The sequence below is a fragment of the Jaculus jaculus genome, unplaced genomic scaffold (assembly GCF_020740685.1).
Source record: "Jaculus jaculus isolate mJacJac1 unplaced genomic scaffold, mJacJac1.mat.Y.cur u25, whole genome shotgun sequence".
In the NCBI taxonomy this organism is placed as follows: domain Eukaryota; kingdom Metazoa; phylum Chordata; class Mammalia; order Rodentia; family Dipodidae; genus Jaculus; species Jaculus jaculus.
Genome location: NW_025423515.1, coordinates 6,184,702 through 6,190,695, shown reverse-complemented (window position 1 = coordinate 6,190,695; position 5,994 = coordinate 6,184,702).

The window sequence follows — 5,994 nt, the reverse complement described above, 5'->3', positions numbered from 1 at the left end:
CTACAACAGTAACATTGGTACTGAGGAGTGGAGTCATTTGCTGCTGGACACTTGCATGTGTGGCTTTGTCCTTTTGGAGCTGATTTTCAAGAGGAGTGTGGAAGGAATTGAGACCTTGGCCTGACAGATGCCCTGCAGTGCTGTAGGTGCAGCTTGATGGACTCTTCTGGTCACCGTTGAAAGACCTGAGTGTGGTAAGAACTATGGACTGGGAGATGTGGCTTATGTGGGGGAGAAAGAGCTCTGTGTGGACTAGGTTAAAAGCAGTTTGTGTGAGAAACTTGCTGTTATGCCCTTGTCCTGAGAATTTGTGCAGAGTTGTTTTGCATAGAAATGGACTGGCATTACTAGAGGGATATGGCAGAGAAATGAAACCTTTTTGTGGAAGCTTCTGCCTGTTCAGCTGCAATTATGCAAGATTACAATTGTTGAGATTGTGCCAGCTGACCTGCACTGGGGCAACAGGAAGAATGTAGACTGTTTTGAAGGGAACTGAGTGCTCAAGAAGTGTCCTGTTCTTCAAAGTCTGCTTTATTCTCCCCTGGATTAACAAATTAGAACTCTACCTGATATTATGGAGTATAAGAAATGCAGGAAACAGAGGGACATTGAATTTGGAACATGGTCTTGTGTTTTAGAAATGGCCATAGTAGTGTGAAGCAGGATTGTCTGCATGGAGACACAATAAAGCCATGAGGATGGACTGTGCATTGTAGTGGAGACCAAGTACAGATGCCAGGACTATGAGATGGATGCTAAGGAAAGCTTCTGGTCCCAGATGAAGTTTTCGAGGACTGTGAGGAGCCTAGCTGGAGGGGCTGAATTGGAACTCCAGAGACTTGTTGCTGGTTAGAGTTATTGGACTTGGAGATTTGTCGCTGACTAGAGGTGTTGCACTTAGAGCTACAGAGTTTGATGTTTGCCCTGGCTATTTTAAATCTTGTACTGGTTGAATATTTCTCTGTTATGCCCAGTGTCATCTTTTGCAGTGTGAGTGTTCATTCTGTGTCATTATGGGTTCTCTGTGTGTGTGTGTGTGTGTGTGTGTGTGTGTGTGTTGGCTCACTTAAAAGACCTTGGACTATGGGGACATTTGAACATCATTAAGATTGGGGACTTTTAAAGTTGGACTGAATGCATTGCATTTTACATCATGTATGGTAATCAGTTTATGATGGCCAGGGGCAGAATGTGGTGGTTTGATTCAGGTGTTCCCCCATAAACTTAGGTGTTCTGAATGCTAGTCTTCCCAGCTGATGGAAATTGGAAATTAAAGTCTCCTGGAGGTGGTGTATTGTTGGGGGTGAGCCTATGGATATTATGGCCAGGTTCCCTATGCCAGTGTTTGGCACACTCTCCTATTACTACTGTCCCCCTCACGTGGGCCTGGTTGTCATGTCCACCTTCTCCTCATGGCATTCGCCCCCCCCCACTATCATGAAGCTTCCAGAGTCTGTAAGCCATATTAGCCCCCCCCTTTTTTTTCTCCAAATGCTGCTGTTGGTGGGGTGGTTTATGATAGCAATGCGAACCTGACTACAAGTTCAATTCCCAGAACTAACATAAACACATTACCATGGCCATGGCCATCCTTAACTCTAGTTCTGTGCAAAGCAGAGACTGGGGAAACACATTAAATAGTTGCAAATTCTTGGATCAGTAATAGACTCCAGGTCAAGTCAGAATGTGTGGAAAAATAATGGATGGGGACACATAACCATTCCACTGGTGACCACTGGGTATACTCCAGCACCCATCATGCCTCATGGGCACGTACACATGCATAAAATCAACCCATCACATACCACACAAAGCAAACTACATTACAAAATTAAACACACAGACACACACAGACACACACACACACACACACGGGTCCTTAGAGTAAAAGATGATAGCTGGCTGAAAAGGAACCTAGGCAGATTCAAGGGCTCCATCCAAATGCATTGCAACACTGGAGGATCAGGAGGGAGCCCTGCAACTGTTTTCTTCTTTCTTCCTGACCCTACTCCAAATTTGTTCTCTTAGTTGAGAATGATGCCTTTATGTTTATAATCTCAGCACTTGGGAGTCGCAGACAGAAGGATGACCCCTAAGCTACAGAAATATTGTTTCTTTTTTTTTTTTTAACTATTTGAGTAGTTTTATTATTTTTTTAAATTTAATTTATTAGTTTTCTTTTCAGTAAATACAGACAGTTTGGTACCATTGTTTAGGCTCATCTGTGATCTACCCCCTCCCATTAGACCCTCCTTGTTGATGTAAATGGGTCGTGCATTGTGGAGTTAGCCCCCAGTTATTGGTATGATAAATGTCTCTGCAAATCATGACCCAACATGTGACTCTGGCATTCTTTCCGCCCTCTCTTCCGCAAAATTCCCTGAGCCATGTTGGGTTCATTTTTGGTCTGCTTCAGTGCTGAGGTGTTGGGGGCCTCTGAGGCTCTGGCTCTCTGATTTGGTAGGAGTTGATTTTTCCCTGCGTTGGTCTCCTTCCCCTTTGTGCTGGCATCTGGTTCACAGGAAAACATCACCCTTGCTTGTTTCGCCAATTGTCCTTAATTTCAGTCGGGTCCCTTTTGAGGTATGTTGGGGCAGCTCTCTCCTTAGTATCTGCATCTATCTGAAAAAGAGAAGCAGACTCTCCAATGGAGAGTAAGTTAGTTAGTTGTTAGTAAGTTAGTAAGTTGTTTCAACAAGCAAACAACAATAACAAGAAAATTAAGTCAGTGCATTAGAGGCCATTAAGGTGTTTCCAGTGTGGTACTGGAATGACAAATGACACTTTCCATGCTTTTTTCCCTTGTTTATAATTTGCTTCTTGTGATAAGATCTCTAGATATCCAAGACTCACATCAAAGTCTTCATTCTCCTATTTCATCTTCCTGAATAGATCCCATTTTGTTTTGTTTTCCGTATTATTTAATGTTGATAGATACATAACCACGGGCATATTTGGGGCACAATGTGGTGTCAGAGTAAATCTTTGTAAGAGCATAGCCATGATAGTGGAATTCTCTTGTCAATGGCTGTGTGCACGTTGCTGTGACTGAGCTGCCTGTGCGCTTTTAGCAGGGCATGCATGGTCTGTACTTCCTACGTCTGCCAACCCTAGATTTGGAGAAGCTACAAGAAGGCTTCAAATTTAGCAACTTATAAATCCTAAAGTGAATATCCAGATGTTTCTATGCAACACAAGTGCTCACACTCTGGGACAGAAAGAGACCATGGAAGCTGGAGCACTTCTTATCTCTGTACCCTTTGGAGCTTCTCAGCTGTGTCATGGTGTTCCCAGTGCATTCAGTACTTTTAAAACTCTTCATAATTAATTTATACCTGTGTACCAGGAAGGATCACATGTATGAAGCAGTTCATCCTGCAACCGTTTTTCAAATGGTTCAGATGTGGGGGAGAGGTTTGCAGTGCCAGACACAGCTCAGCCTCCCATTTGGCTCCAGGTGTCCTCCTTCATCCCTCTGTTCAGAGGCTGGCCACCATTTCCCCAGTGCACTTGTGTCCTGAGGTACTAGGGTGAACAGGGCTAGACAGTTCATTCTGTGTATCAGTCTCACTCCCTTCTTAAATGTTTGGCAGGAGCTGGAGAGATTGCCTAGTAGTTAAGGCACTTGGCTGCATAGCCTAATGACCCAGGTCCAATTTCCCCATTCCACACAGTGATCCTGCTTCCTGTGCCTGCAGAGCACTGGGATTAAAGGTGTGGGCCATCATGCTCAGTAATATGTGGGATTTTGTAAATATACATCCATATCTGTATCGATCTGTCTGTCTCTCTCTTTCTCTATCTATCTGTCTAATTTGTTGTTTATCTAGGGTCACATAGAGCCAAGGCTGGCTTTGAACTGCTGATTGTGATACCTCTGCCTCCCAAATGCTGAGATTTTAGCAGTGAGCCTGATCCTGTCACCAACGAAGCTGTTGTAGGTTAATTCCCTCATCATTTCCTACTATCTTCTGTCAGGACCCAAGTAGGTGAGACTTGAAGCACTGTGCAATGACCTGCATTGTGTCCAGTCAGACACTCAGAAAGCAAGACATAGGTTTCTGCAGTCCAGGACCTCTTTGCCTGATCACACTACATGTCTGCCACCTGGGTTCTACCTCTAGAATCATTTACTTTCCTGGAGTTTGGGGATTTGGGCTCCTAGCCTCTGAGATGTGACACCCTGCTTCAGAGCAGAAGAATGTTCAGGAAGCCAGAAATGGTGAGTGTACTGAGTGTACTGTCATGATCCAGGGCATGGAATCCGAGGAGATGATCATGATGGGTGGCATCAGCTCCCCATTTTTCCACTCCTGAATCCCCAGGCCCAAATGCCTCACTAGGGTCACCCTGTCCTTGTCCCTCTGGCTGTGTGGCAGGGACTGGGCTGTCCAACAACCTGGCTCATGTCTTGCCTTATGTGGGGACCCCAGTCCTGGATGGAGCACTCTCTGTGTGGCTTTTTCTTAGAGTGGTGTGTGGGCCTTTGAGCCAAGGGAGGGAAGTTTTCCACCTGTGTCTGCACCATGTTTGTTCCTAGGCCTGCAGCCCACTGTGTGCAGCCAGCTTCATGTGGGAGCCTTGAGGGCTGTCAGCTTTGCAGTGTTTCTGAATTGTCGGGGCTCCAGGTAAAGCCTCCCAAGATGCTTGTGGAAGGGCTGCCCGGTGCCTGTAATGCTGTGTTGTTGGGCAGGGTGCTCAGGGTCAAAGGACCATGTCTATTGATCTTGGGGGCCATTGGGGCCATGGAGCTGCCAGAAAGGGTGGTTTGGCCAGTGCTCTACTCCTCCTGAGTTAAAGGGACTTTGGTCAGCCAGGTGAACAAGTGTCTTAGTAGTCTGGACCTCTCCTATACATTTTGTATGCTTGCCTAGAAGTCAAGCCTATTAGCAGAGTAGCCTCTACTATTATACAAGAATTTTAAATTTCGCCTGTAGTCAGAAATGGAAAATGCAGAGCCAGGCATGGTGGTGCACTCTTTCAATCCCAGCACTTGGGAGGCAGAGGTATGAGGATCACCATGAGTTCAGGGCCACTCTGAAATTATGAAATGAATTCCAGTTCAGCCTGGGTTAGAGCTAGACCTTACCTCAAAAAAAAAAAAAAAAAAAAAAAGGCAGTTTGGTTTTTGATATGATTACTTTTTCTGATCAATTTCATCTGTCAATTTTGTTTTTAAAACTAAAAGAAAATATTTAAATATTGAACTTTTAATTTACTTGGACAGGACTGGGACTGCTGAGGCATCCAGCCTCATGCACTAGGCAGCAGCTGAGTTCTCAGACCCTCCAATGTGAAGACAGTCATTGTTGGACTGCCTGTAAGCCAATCTCACAAATAAGTGCCCCTTGTAATATGTACTCATTGCATTGATTCCCTTCCGTATGGAACTCTGACTAATACTGAGTGTGGTGCTAGCAGAGGTTCTAGAAAACAATTTCAAGCTTGAACTTCATGAGTGGGCTCAGAGTTAACTGTGTCTGGCATTCCAACTGTAATGCTACTAACGACTCCCTCCTGCCTCATCTTGCTAACATGGGGATTCATATACATTGGCCACTTACCTGCAGACATGTGTCCACTTTTGTCTCCTTGTCTGTGACACTGTTTCTATGGCTTCAATGGACTAGCATTAAAAGAGAATGCTGAACCAAATCTGTCCCTTGGACAGTATTTTCAATTCTGTCTGCCAGCTACCCACACTATTCATCTAGTTGAGTTCTGAACTCTGCCTGTGGACTCTGGCTTCATATTTAGCCCCAATCAAACCCTGACTCTAAGGCAGTCAGAGTCTCTGAGACAGCAAGCCTGCCCTCAAACTGAGCACCATCAGCAAGTTTTAGCTGCCAGACAGAGGTTCAGGAAGACATCAGGTTGGTTAGTGCCATGGTTGTCTTTAGGCTCGACTGAGGCTGGGCCTAATGGATCACTGAAGGAGCGACAATGTCATACTGGGAGCTGTGGTGTTGTCTTGATGGGCAGGCACTAAAGACC